This window comes from Solanum pennellii, chromosome 1 (genome assembly GCF_001406875.1).
Source record: "Solanum pennellii chromosome 1, SPENNV200".
Classification (NCBI taxonomy): Eukaryota; Viridiplantae; Streptophyta; class Magnoliopsida; order Solanales; family Solanaceae; genus Solanum; species Solanum pennellii.
In genome coordinates, this window is record NC_028637.1 from 22,249,146 (window position 1) to 22,263,907 (window position 14,762).

General features: G+C 31.6%; 1 pseudogene; it reads right to left on the reverse strand.

Annotated features, from left to right (window-relative positions):
• Positions 1-10,409: 10,409 nt before the first annotated feature.
• LOC114074912 lies at positions 10,410-14,132 on the reverse strand (annotated as a pseudogene).
• Positions 14,133-14,762: the final 630 nt, after the last annotated feature.

The following is a 14,762-nucleotide window of genomic DNA, read 5'->3' on the forward strand; positions in this document are numbered from 1 at the left end:
ATTTGTACGGTATACACGTGAAACACACATGTTTGAAAACTAGTTTATAAAAATATCACCCACACTCTTTAGCTTTGGAAAATGAAAAAAGTCTTCAGAGAGATTTATGGGGAAGTTATACCAGTAATCAATCAAATGCATGTGATGAAACTCATGGTATTATTAACGGAAAAGGGCCTTAAATGCCCTGAAAATATTTGAAATGGTACAAAATTACCCTTCATCTACCTATTGGCTCAAAAATACCCTTCCCACCCACCTATTGGTTCCAAAATACCCTTGTCATTCACCGTTGGGTTCAAAATTGACCACTTATTTAACAATTTTAAATTTAAACCATTTAAATATTTTCTTAAATACGTGGCGCTCAACTATTAGTTATAGTTTAACTTATTAGTATAATTTATAAATCAATCCACTACCCACCCGTTACTAATTAAACCTCTACAAATTAATAAACCAGTCATATTACTAATGCAACAACAGGAAAACTACTCCCAATGAGTGTACTGAAAAATTTGAAGAGAAAATACATATAGAAGTAAATTATCATATATTCAAGACTTCAAGCGTCTAAATAAAAATTAACGATAAACTTAAAACTCTTATTATGTTCATCATACTCAATCTTTCTTCTTAATTATGTTATGTTACTTCATAGAAAAAATTAAAATAATGTATTAAAATTTTTAAAACAAATAATAAATTAATTCGGGAAGTACTACTTCTTTACCTTTGATCATAAATTTCTAATTAAAGCTTGAAAGAGAATCCTATTTAAAGTTTCATCCTAAATAAGCGACTCAACCCAAATTTAATTGGGGCATTGATTCTCGCTCGAATAATTTCGGATGTCATTTTTGGGAATCTATAATTTCGTCGTGTTTTAGTGGTGTTTATGGCGATTTTGATATATAATTGGTTTATTAATTGGGTGGTGTTTAGTTAGTAATAATTGAATAGGGGTTTGTTTATAAATTATATTAATAAATTAATTTATAATCAATAGTTGAGCGCCAAGTATTTTAAAAAATATTTAAACAGTTAATTTTAAAATAACTTAATAAGTTGTCAATTTTGAACACAAAGGTGGATGACAAGGGTATTTTGAAGTCAATAGGTGGATGAGAAAGACATTTTGGATCCAATACGTGGATGGAGGGTGATTTTGTACCATATTCAGTACTTCGAGGGTATTTTAGGCTCTTTTCCGTATTATTAAACCATGTACGTATACGATAATACTAATACACAACTCAATATACAATAGCATGTGTAATAAAGACACCTTATCTTAGAAGAGGTCCTATTACCCCACAAAAGTATTGAATATCTTTGTTAAAGAACCATTTTGACTCATTTTCTCTACAATAAACAAACAGAAGCGTGGTGGTAACTCTTTTTATTAATTTAATTTAAATTAATTTCTTCAAACATGAACTGACCCAAATCGTTATAAAAATATATCTCTTGTTTTCCATTGTTCATTTCTTAGTTTGTCTCATCATTTTCTTCTATCATAGGCATTCTTGAATATCATCTCCAACAATTTTAATGTTTGTTGATCAAATTTCTTGGAGAACAAGTGGAGTAAACAATGAATTGATGATTAACAGGTTAAAATAGTAACAGTAGCAAATCGTTTTAGCTGCAAACTAAAATCCTCATTGGCATATATATCAGAAAAGTTACATATCCTTTCAATGACGAAGAATAATTTGTTGAAATCGATAGTACTGGTATTCGAAGCCATGTCTTTTGAGTGGCTGGCGATTGTGCTTGTTTTCAAACCATAGATTGATAAAATGCGAGCTTCCATGGACAAGTCTCAGAAACATCTTGTGACCCCAACGATGACACTGCCGATCAAAGTTCATAAGTTGGTACATCCGAGATCGATGTTGATCCTCCCGAAAAAACAACGAATGAGAGATTGGTTGGACTTTGGTTTCTCAAAACTAAATGAAATGAAAAAGAATGAACCCTCAGAGAACTTTAAACTAGCCTTTTCAATTAGAAATTAAAACCAATTCCTACCTTATTGAGTTGATTTCATCAGTTGTATGATAAAGTACCTCTGACTCTTTTGTTAGAGAAGAAGATGAATTGGAATAGAATAAATAATTAATCAAGAAAATGATTTACATGTAACCTTTTTAAATTATTTTTTTAAATTAAAAATAGATCTTCACGCACATCATGTGCGTGTTCTCAAACATAATGAGAAAATGAGTTAAAAAGGTCCTTTTACAAAAATATTCAATATTTTTGTAGAGTAATAGAAAGTTTTTAAAGTTAAAATGTCTTTTCGAAAATCCAAAACAACTTCAATGGTGAAATCATATATTGTATAATGCCAAGCATTCAAATTGTGCATTCAACAGGACGTTGAAAAATTCCTGTCTTGCACGTCTCTTCTTCTTCCGTCGATGCATATTTTGCACTGTCTCTAACTCATTTTCTTCATTTGTTGTTTTGCTGAGTACTTTCTTTCAAGTGGATGCCCCAAAGTGCTACCACCATTTCTGTTTATGTGCAACAGCGTGTAGATAAATCATCAAAATTATTTTATAAATAATAGCAATAACTAAAAATAGAATTAAGATTTCATCTGATTGAATATGTCAATTAGTGCATCATTACTTTATCTAAAACTTGGGCAGAAGAGAAATCTAGTTTAACTAATAAGTAAAGAGTACATTAGCTTTATGAATAGAGCTCATTCATAAGCACAGGGCAATATAGTAGGTTCAAAATTCAAATGAACGATGTAAACTTGAACACCATAGTCAAAGAAATAAGAAAGGGCTCTACAATCCAACCATGTAAAAATTGAACATGCTTTAGTTAGCTCCATAAACAAATTAGAGATTAAGTTTTGTACAGTGATAGTGTAAGAATATTTATTTACGTAATTAGGTAATTCATTGGAAAAATCTTCATGAGTTGATGCATGGAAATATCAACCTTGAACACTGTATATCTGTGGTTCCTTTTCATTTTCAACTCCGAAAAGTTCAGCTTGCGCTCATCACTCACTGCTATCCCAGTTACTGAATTTGCGTATGGAAATTAGGCAAGAAAATATAATTTCCCATGTTCTGGTTTATATAGCACTATAATATATTTCCATATTTGCCTCCCTATTTAAGGTTCAATATGCACCAGAAATGTACCTCACGTTCAATAATGTGGCCTAGTGATCAGTGAAGAGAAACAAGAATCATGAGGTCACAAGTGTGAATTCTAGTAGAGACAAAAAATAACAGTAGATGAATTCTTCATGTCTACATTGAAATATCTTTAGTACGGAGGAACTAACAGACCTCTTTTGTTGCCGTTTGATCATAAATAACAAACAAACTTATGATGCCAGTAAAGTTGCTTTGAAAGGTACTAGAGATTTTGAAAAATATCAAGGTGATGCGATGGAAATATAAAATAAAAAAAAGGGTTGTAGGTGTCGATCAAAGTAATGCTACTGCTTTAGATGAAAATCAGTTGCTGTCACTTCTGACAAAATTGTTCAACTAAATTTATGTTTATGTTGGAGATTACAGAGCAATGACGCAGCAGAAATACAAAATGATCGACATACATCCAGCCATTGTTAGTGATATAGTCAGAGTATAAAATTCTTCTTTTCATCAAAGATCTTCTAGGCACTCAAAACCTCACTCTTAGATGGTATGGAGTTCTTAGAAGTTATGTGCTTAGGGACCTTTGAACAAAATGACATATTTATAAAAGTGCTTCCATCAAGAATAGTTAAGAGGTCATGAGAAGTTACCAATTACTTAGTAGGATAGTGGATTCATGTAGTGGGATAATGGGTACCATTATCCCATTACTGGGATAATGGGTAATTGATCACTTTCCCGGTAGTTGGATAATGGGTAGTTAAACATTACCCCATTGGCTAGTTTACTACCTTCCCATTAGTGGAATAATGGGTCCATGGAGTGGGATAATGGACCCATCTAATACGGGCCATATCAGCATTGACAAAAATGCTAACATTGTCCCACTTTGTCCGTATATTCTAATCCCATTAATGAAACATAATACATGAATCATGACGATAGTTTCTCTTCCAGTGAGTAGTATCTTCCATGTATCACAATGCACTATATTTTTGAACTTTAACCCATATAATTTAATGAATAAACTGAATATTTATTCAAGGTCCATATTTTAGTGAAATTTCTGAAAATAAAACTGAAAGTCCACACATTTGACAAGAAATATCATATAAAATAGAGTTTCGTAAACATTCATTGTAACAACGAAATTTTACATAGTGGAACTAAGTCCCATTGTGACTACATGATCCTTAAATTTTTGTGGTGGCATGCGTTTAGTTAAAGAATAATCTAACATTACTTCAGTGCTAACGTGTTCAATGACCACTTTCTTGTCTTTAACACATTCTCTTATGGCTAGATATTTGATGTCGATATGCTTGCTTTGACTACCACTTTTATTATTCTTAGCCATAAAAACAGCAACTTAATTGTCAAAATATAACCTTAATGTCTTAGATATAGAGTCGATAATTCTAAATCCAGAAAAAGAACTCTTTAACCATACACCATGTGAGGTAGCCTTGAACAAGAAACAAATTCAGCCTCCATAGTGGAAGTACTAACTAGAGTCTTTTTGGCACTTCTACAAGATATAGCTCCACCGTATAACATAAATATATATCCTGAAGTTGATTTCCGTGAATTAACAGAGCCAGAAAAGTCTGGATCAGAGTAGCCAATGACTTCCAAGTAATCTGATCGTTTGTACATAAGCATGTAGTCTTTTTCTCCTTGAAGATATCTTAGGACTTCCTTTGCTGCTCTCCAGTGGTCAAGACCTGGATTACTCTGATATCTTCCTAACATTCCAACAACAAATGATATGTCACGTCTTGTACAAACCTGAGCATACATCAAGCTTCCGACAGCAGATGCGTAAGGAATGCCCTTCATTTGTTCCCTCTCAATATCGTTCTTCGGGCACTGATTCAAGTTGAACTTGTCACCCTTTACGACAGGAGCTACACTACGTGAACAATCATTCATTCGGAACCTATCTAAAATTTTATTGATATAGGATTCTTGAGAAAAACCTAAGGTACCTTAATGTCTATCTCGATTAATCTTAATACCAATAACATAAGATGCATCACCCATGTCTTTCATATAAAAAAGTTTAGAGAGAAATTGTTTCACTTCATGTATCATTCACTTATCATTGGATGCAAGTAAGATATCATCCACATATACAACTAAGAAACATACTTACTCCCACTAATCTTATGGTATATACATTGATCCATAATGTTCTCAACAAAGTCAAATGAAGAGATAACATTATGAAATTTCAAATACCATTGATGGGAAGCTTGTTTTAGTCCATATATGGATTTCTTTAACTTGCATACCAAGTGCTCAACATTACTAGAGGAGAATCCTTCAGGTTGTTTCATATAAACCTCTTTCTCTAGATCACCACTGAGAAATGCAGTTTTTTTCATCCATCTATTGTGCAATTCTAAGTCAAAGTGTGCTACTAATGCCAATTTTATGCGGAAGGAATCCTTTTTAGACACAGAGAAAATGTCTTTGTGTAATTAATTCCTTCCTTTTGAGTGAATCCATTAGCAACGAGTCTTTATTTATCGAATTCATCTCTTCTTTCATGACATTGTACCACAATTCAGACTCTTTAGAATTCATGGCTTGTGAAAAAGACTCAGGATCATTTGCAACTCCAATGTTAAATTCTTGCAAATATACAACAAAGTCACTTGGAATAGCTGATTTTCTTTCTCTAGTAGATATTCTCAATGTTGCACCAACATTTTCCTATTGATTATGTTGTTCAACTGGTTGTTCAATAATTTCACGATTTACTTGAACAACTTAATCTATATGCATGTTTTCAGCAGCTTGTGGAATCTCATTGGTTGGTTGCTCAACACCCAATTGAACTTAAGGGGTATTATGTATAACAATCAATTTTTGACTTGAAGTGGAAGGTTGATGTCTTATAAAATTGTATTTTGAATTTGATAACTCCGACTAATGAAGTCATTTTCAAGAAATTTTGCTTTTCTTGATTGCACAATCCTAGTACTGTTAGATGGACAGTATAATCTTTATTATGTAGACCTTTCGGCATATCCAATGAAATATCCACTAATGGTCCTCGGATCCAGTTTCTTTTCTTGTGAGTTTTTATTTCTAACTTCAGACGGGCATCCCCATACACGTATATTATGTCAAACTAGGTTTCTAACCACTGAAAATGCGCCTTTGGAACAACCTTTGTTTGAACTCAGTTTAATATATATGCTGTTGTCTTAAGAGATTCAATCCACAAGGACTTAGGTAGCTTAGAGCTACTTAACATACTACGCACCATGTCCAATAATGTTCGATTTATTCTTTCTGATACACCATTTGTCCGAAGAACAAGGCATAGTATATTGGGCAACAATCTTATTTTGTTGAAGAAACTTCGCAAACGGACTTTGTGCTTGTCCATCTTCTGTATATCTACAATAATATGCACCACCTCTTTCAGTTCTCAAAATCTTAATTTGTTTTTCGCATTGTTTCTCTACTTCAACCTTGAAAACTTTAAAGGCTTCTAATGTTTCTCTCTTATTATGAAGCATGTAGAGATACATATATCGTAAGTAATCATCTATAAAGGTGATAAAGTATTTCTAACCATATGCATCCATATCTGGACAACATATATGTGAATGTATGATTTCTAATATGGTGAACTCCTCTTGGCACCTTTTTTTGACTTGTCGGTCTGCTTGCCTTTAATGCACTCCGTACAAGTATCAAAATCAGTACAATTTAAAGTACTATGTACTCCATCATTTACTAATATCTTAATTCTATCGATGGATATATGTCCCAATCTCCAATGCCATTACTTAGAGGAATCTTAATTTATAAGACATCTTTTTGTGCCGATTTGTACATGCATAAAAATATGAGTGATATCATTTTGTAAATTAAGAGACAAAATACCATCATATAATGTACAATATCCAATAAGTTTAGATTTATAAAATAGTTCGGAATCCCCTTATAGAAAGAAGGTTTATCCCAAAGGTACAATTCTTGATACTGAAATTAAATTCCTAGAAAAATTAGGAACATAAAAAGTCTTTTACAACTCTAAAATAAAACAACTATTAACAACTAAATTGCATGTCCCAATAGCTTCCACATGCGACTGCATCTTGTTTCCAGAAATATGTTTCGCTCAGCTCCCACTGACTTCCACAGGTTTCTTAAATCTTGCAAGGAATTCCTAATATGGAATGTAGAGGCACAATCAATCAACCACGTGTTATGATTAACATCAATCATATAAGCTTCATAACAAACAAGAGAGATAGAAGTACCTTTCTTAACAAGCCATTGTTTAAACTTGACACTATCCTGCCTTATATGCCCCTTCATTCTACAGAAGCGACACTTGACTTCCCTTTTTATGTCAATTTCAAGTTGTGCCTTTCCTTTAGACCTCTTGTTGTCTTGATTGGTTTTCATTCCTTGAGTAGTCATGAATGCTCTTTCTCCTTGTTTCCATCAGTATTCGACCTTCCTCTTGAACACATATGGCCATGAATTCTTTAATAGACCATTTATCTTTATGAATGTTATAAGAGATCTAAAAGGGACCATACTGTGCAGGTATAGTAATCAGGATATAGTGCACAAGAAAAGTTTTAGACATTTCGAGTTGAGCCTCTAAGTCTCGCATTTCGATAATGTGCTCAAGCATATTTCTCACACTAGTGAGCCTCATTGATGAGAATTTCATAATTAAGGTGCTGGCAAGTGCCTTATCTGAAGTCTCAATCTGTTCGTCAATAGCCTTCAGTAATGCCTTGACATCGTTATGGTGTTCGACAGAACCACGAATAGTAGCAGAGATTTTGGTCTTAATGAACATAACACTTAAACGGTTAGAGCGTTCCCATTGTTCACGAAGAAAAATGTCTTATTGAGTGTTGTTTTCATTAATAGGTGCCTCGTCTTTCCTGATAGCATAATCAATATTCATACACGCTAAGTGAAGGAGAATTCTCTGCTTCCAAATCTTATAGTTCTCACCATTCAATTCGGGAATATCAAAAATATCAGAAAATTTTGCATGTTGCATAACTGCAAAAAATATACATCGTCAACATAAATTTGAGGCAAGTAATATGAAATTGAATCTACTGACATAAAAATTGCTTCTGGGCTAAATTTATAATTCAATTAGATTCATATTTATTTAAAAAATTATAAATTTAGTAGATGATATTCTATCTTTATGAAAAAACTATTAAACAATCACTCATAATTCATGTGTGTAATTATAAAAAGTATTTAATATTTCATCTTAATTAATTATGCAACTTAATAATAAATATATTAAATTATCATCTCATGCATAATTAAATACAATTCTAATGTCTAAAATTTCTTTATGTGATCCTTACTTCTAAAATTTTATTCAATAAAAGATGTTGTGGCTAAACTTTAATCAAATAATTCTAGATCGCTTAGACAGTTATTTATTTAAGTGATCCAAAATAAAATATATAGTATCATTTCATTAAGACTACTGTGGTTAAATTTCAATCACATAAGATTATATGAATCTCTAAACATTAAATCAAAATCATATACAAGATTTATTGTTGAACATTATGCAACAAAACAACAATTTCTTTGTCTTTTATTATTAGAAAATATTTTCAAAAATTTCAAAACAAGACCTGAATTTTTAAGAACCATTTTGAGCGACTTTAGAGAATTCCGACATTTAACAAAGTAGAGGCAACTCAACCGCTCTGATGCCAAATGTTTGAGATTACAGAGCAATAACCCAGCGGAAATATAGAATGATTGACATACCTCCAACCATTGTTAGAGATATAGTCAGAAGCTACAATTCTTCTTTTCTTCAAAGATCTTCTAAGTACTCAAAACCTCACTCTTAGATGGTATGGAGTTTTTATAAAGTAATGTACTTAGGGATCTTTTAACCAAATGACATATTTATAACCGTACTCCCATCAAGAACGGTTAAGAGTTCATGGGAAGTTACCAAACAATTAGTAGGATAGTGGATAATGTAGTGGGATAATGGGTAGTTAACCATTATTCCATTAGTGGGATAATGGGTAATTGACCACTTTCCCATTAGTGAGATAATAGGTAGTTAACCATTATCCCATTCGGTAGTTAACTACCTTCCCATTAGTGGAATAATGGGTCCATGAAGTGGGATAATAGACCCATCTAATATGGATCATATCAGCATTAACAAAAATGCTAACACTTTATACAGGTTACATTGGTCATTAAAAAGCTGCTGCAAACAGAGATGTTTTAGAGGTTTCAGATGATCGAGAGTTAACTCTATGTCCTAAACCTATAGAGATAGCAACAAAAAATTTTGAATGCTTCGGGTGTTTGAAATAATCAGTAAGTTGCTAGTAATGACGTGCAATCAAGAGAATTTGACTAAAATTGCTAGTTGAAAACGAAAAGGCAACTGAATATAACTGAAAATTGCAAGTTGAAAACTAGAATGCCACTGAAAATTTCAAGATGACATAGGTCCTGAGATATTACGTCGTTCCACATTGAAGGAAAATGAATGATATGTGTCTGCCTTAAAATCCCCAAGTCTAACTTGGACGGCTGGGAGTGACATTAATAAAGCATAACAAAAATCAACCTCTGCAAATAAAATTGTATTGTCATATACTTTTCTTTAGATACTATTTTGACATGTAATGATGTTTAGTATCATTATGCAATGAAAATAGGCAGAATACATATTTGGACCCTAAATTTGGCTGCAAATTTTAACTTTGACCTCCAAGTTTCATAGTGCACAACATGCACTTTAACTGTCCTACCTTTAAATAAATAAAAACGCTGTTTATGGAGCCAAATAGAGTAAAATGCAAACACTCATACGTTTATTAGTGAATCACATAATGGCTACAACTAATTAAATATTTTACACGTCCATTTTAGAATTAAACAAAAATAAAATGAGATAGTGATTTGGAAATGTAAAAAATATATATATAAGGGATTCATTAAGGGTAGACTTGTCATTTCAGAATATTTTTTTACTGTTGTCGGCCTCGAAAATTACTCCTAACTAGCTCAAAATATGTGCACATCACGCGTTTCTCCAAGTAGGACTCACAAGCTTATTTATTAAAAGGTTGGATAGTTAAAATGCTTGTTTGTGCACTATGAAAGTTTGAGGTCAAAATTAAAATTTGAAGTCAAGTTTAGGGTCCAATATATGTATTATGTCATAAAAATAACATAAATATTGCAAAAAATTCTAAAACAGAAGAAACTTAATCTCTACATAACTAGTCTTTCTCTATAACTATAAATGCCTCTGATGCGGTGGTTCGTAGGAAGCCCCTTAATTTCTAATGTTTTCCAACTCTATCTTGTGATATCATAACACGAGCATAAAGCACCTGACTCTAAGTTAAGGATGAATAAAATATGCCCATCACAAAACATGCATGATAATATGACATGGAGTATGATTTTTTGTGGTATGTGCTTCCACATTGTACGGTAGTGAATGATATGACTCTCCCATTCTTCTTATTTCTGAATTTGTCCTAAAACCCTTAAGTGAATATATTAACATGACCATTTTGGACAATTAATTATTGGTAGATTACCCCTCACCTCTATCAACTCGTTGTACCACCACTTAGATGAATTCTTCAATACAATAAGTTTGAAACTTACAGTATTACTGATCAAATGCATCAATAGGAAGTGTTCCTCCATGGAAAACAAATCTATAGTTAACTCCATTGATGCGAACCCCGAGCTTGTACGAAATAGATTTGGAAATTCTTTGAGTCTTTCTCCATGATTTGTCAATGCCTAATGTAAAAACACATTGTTTTATGTACAATTAGCTACCATCTTATGTCAAAAGAACATTGTACTTATTTTTTTCTAGCTCAAAACCTAACCAATAGTAAAAGAGAATCTTATCATCATTTACTTGGGAAGATATCTTACTTCTCCTGTACTAAGGTTCAAAATTGCAGCAGGTTTTTCAATGAAAAATAAACCATTAAGGCAACTAATAACAAAACCGATAGGGTTATAGAAGGGCAATTCAACAAAACTCCGTATTTGAACAAGTCTGGAAGCAGAGCTTTTTCCATATTCCTTTTGCTGATCAGCGATGCAATAAAATTCCCTTCCGTTCAAGAAGTATTTTGTTCCACCTTGACGGATCATAGAATGAGATGTATGGATATCGGTAAATGAATAAAAAATAAAAGAATTTTTAACTTAGTAACGCACTTGAAACACATTAGTGATTTTACATGAAGCCATGTCACTATTTTAAAGGCATAATACATAAATGTACCCTTTAACTTGGCTTCAAATCACATTTATGCCCTTCAACTTTGGGTGTACACAAGTAGACACTTAAACTTGTATAAATTTGAACAAATAGGTCATCCTACATGTGATTTTTTTGTCCTACGTGGTGTCCTTCGTGTATTGTTCAATGTAGGACTCATGTGTTTATTTATTTAAAAGTTGGATAGTTAATGTGTCTATTTGTGCACTATGAATGTTGGAAGTCAAAGTTAAAATTTGAATCAAAGTTTAGGGTCCAATATATGCATTATGCCATATTTGAATGACTATTTCTTTGGGAATTGATGGATTCTCCTCTTGTACACAAGTTTGATGTTTTATTTTAAGGTAATGAAGAAACAAATAAGAGTTGCACCTAGCAGTCCAAAAAAATCTAATGAAATCGTGCCCTGCTCAATTTTTCTTTTTCCTACAATTTCTGTTTTAAGTTTTTTTTAAAAAAACAATTCAACTTATTTTGCAATAATATTATTTTTAGTATTTTAAAACAAAAAAAAGAACTTCACTTTTTTGTAGTTCTCGTTGTAATGTTTTTAAGATTTTAAAACTAGGAAAAGATAGAGTTATACAAGGAAAAAGAGAGCCAAACAGGACATCAATAAGAGGCCAAAAGAAAATAAACATTATGAATTCTTCCAACAAAATACCTAACGATATAATATTTTAAATATTCTCATGGCTTCCTACCAATTCCTTAATGTGTTTAAAATGTGTTTCCAAATTGTTTAATTTTATTGAATCAGAATTACATTTTTTTGATATCCATAGATGATGTTCTACTGGGACGAAATTCCTTCCGAAAGGATAAGCAGTTTATTACACCGCGGAGGAAAAGAAAGATGGAAAAGCCTTTGTCTCACTTCTTCAAGGTGACAAATTTCATAAAATCCACAATCGTATCCCTACATATTCTCATTTACGTTCATGTGTTAATGGTTTATTTTGTTATTGGAGAAAATCATCTTTACTAACTTCCAATCCTAGCAGAAAAGAAGTAACATTTCTGCCCAATACATATAAACATATTCCTTGGTGTAACTATTCGTTAGATTGAAAGAAAGTACAAAGTTATCTCAGATGAATATCATGCTCAAGAAGGATACATAAAAAATTGGATTTTCACTTTAGTCTAGACAAATCACTGAGAAAGAGTAAAAGCATTTTCTCTTGTGTTCCGTCTAGTAGTTCCAGTGTTTGCATTAGTGGAGTTATCTATCAGTTCATTTATGAGTATGTTATGAACGGTTACAAATCTTCTATTGTTTCATTTGATGTTAAATCTGAAAATTGTTAAATTATTGCATTTTAGGAAGCATTTGGTTTGCACTGTCATGAGCTGATAGAGGTGAAGGGTAAATTAGAAGCCATATATTATGATACTTAAAGTAGACAAAGTGGATACTTGTACATGTGGGTTTTAGAGCATACTCCAAGAAAATAATGAGAGAGAAACATCATTCATTTTCCCTTGATACGGACTGATAAAAAAACTATAATTTATCATTCTGCACTCCCAGTAGTGGAGAGATTGTATTTTTCATGTACTTAAGTCCAAGTGTTGTCAGTTGATTCTCTTATAATGTCATAAGAAAAAGTTGGAGGGAATTAAAAATCAAGGATTTTCCAAAGGAAAACAACACCAATGACATATATAGTTATGTTGAACGTCTTGTTTACCTTGGATATTTTTTTTTGAAACTGGAAGGCATCATAAGTGCTTGTATGTCCTTTAATTTTTATTCCATTTGGGTAACTTAAGCCTATAGGATCGTAGAATTGTTTTTAAAATTATCCAAATAGAAATATATTACATTTATTATTATGTTGAAAATCTCATTTTCTTTGGATTATTTCAAGTTTTGGTGTATGACTTATTTCACTACTTCTTGTTGTTGTTCTCTACATTGTAGATGTTTTGTATATATAACCAACTCTATCTAGTACTCTAAGTGTACTTTACTGACATTGTGTTTTTCAATGATATATTCATATAATTCCCAATGCTTTGGTGAGTAAGATCATTTTATCATGGGGAGGATATACTGCCATTGAGTTTTTCAATGACATCATTTATATAAGTACCAATATTTTGGTGAGTAAGATCATTCTACCATGGGGAGGATAAATTCTATTAACCTGGGTACTTCGAAAGAGTAATTTCGTGAAGAATACATTGTTCATTTGGTGGACTCAATTTTCCTGTTTGAGAAAAATATTTTGTATATTATTTTTAATTTGTTTCTAGTTTTGAAAATACTCTTTAATCTTTGTTGTTAGTACCAAGTCCTCCGAAGTTTTTGTTCTAAGTATCATCGGAACATTGCTATATTTGCAACATTTCGGATAGGCGGATATATGATGAACAATAAAAATTCAATAACAATTAATAACTATTTTTATAACTTTTTAAATCTGATAATAATGGAATATCAATTCAATAACTTTGTGTATGAGTACGAATTTCAAAATTAAGATTTTTAAAAATTGAGATCAAACACAAGATTTGTTAAAAATACATACGAAAAGGAAAACATAAAAGGGAAAAAAATACTAAATGTATGATAATAAGGAGAATTTTAGTAGTTAAGTTGGTTGACTACCTGAAAACTTTTTGATGAGAGTTCGATTCCCGACATTGTAATCTCCTTCCTCATTTTCCATTTCAATAACAATTAAAAAATAGTGTTAAAATAAATCATACAAAGAAAAATCTAACACTTAATATTCAATGAGCAAATAAATAGAGTTAACCCATATAATTTATATTTAAATAATTTCAATCATATTTTTTATATCTTCATCTTTATTCCTTTTCTGGACGATTGTTGAGGAAACATCCTCTGAGATTTATGTATTTTTATTAAAAATTTCATAGTAAATGTATACATGAAAAAAAAGAAGAAAATTAAATATTAAATTAAGAAATGACAACAACAAACAACTAATTTGAAGAGTTGTTCAGGCTTTTGGTTGAACGGGAGAGATATGGATAGTTGGGTGGCGATTGGAGAAAGTATAACTAAATTAGGGCTTAGTCAAAAGGAATAAAAATAAATTAGGGCTTAGTCAAAAGGAATAAAAATAAATTAGGGCTTAGTGAAAAGGAATATTGGGTAACCAGTTTAAAGAGAATAAAAGTCAAAGTTTACGAGGATCAATTGAGTTAAGTTTTGAGTTTTCTAATGGGTCATGAATTGGATCAAGTTGTAAGTAAAAATTAGATGTGAATTTTGGCTAAAATTAGTATAATTTCACCAATTATTCTGAAAGAGCTTGATAATTTTATTTAGG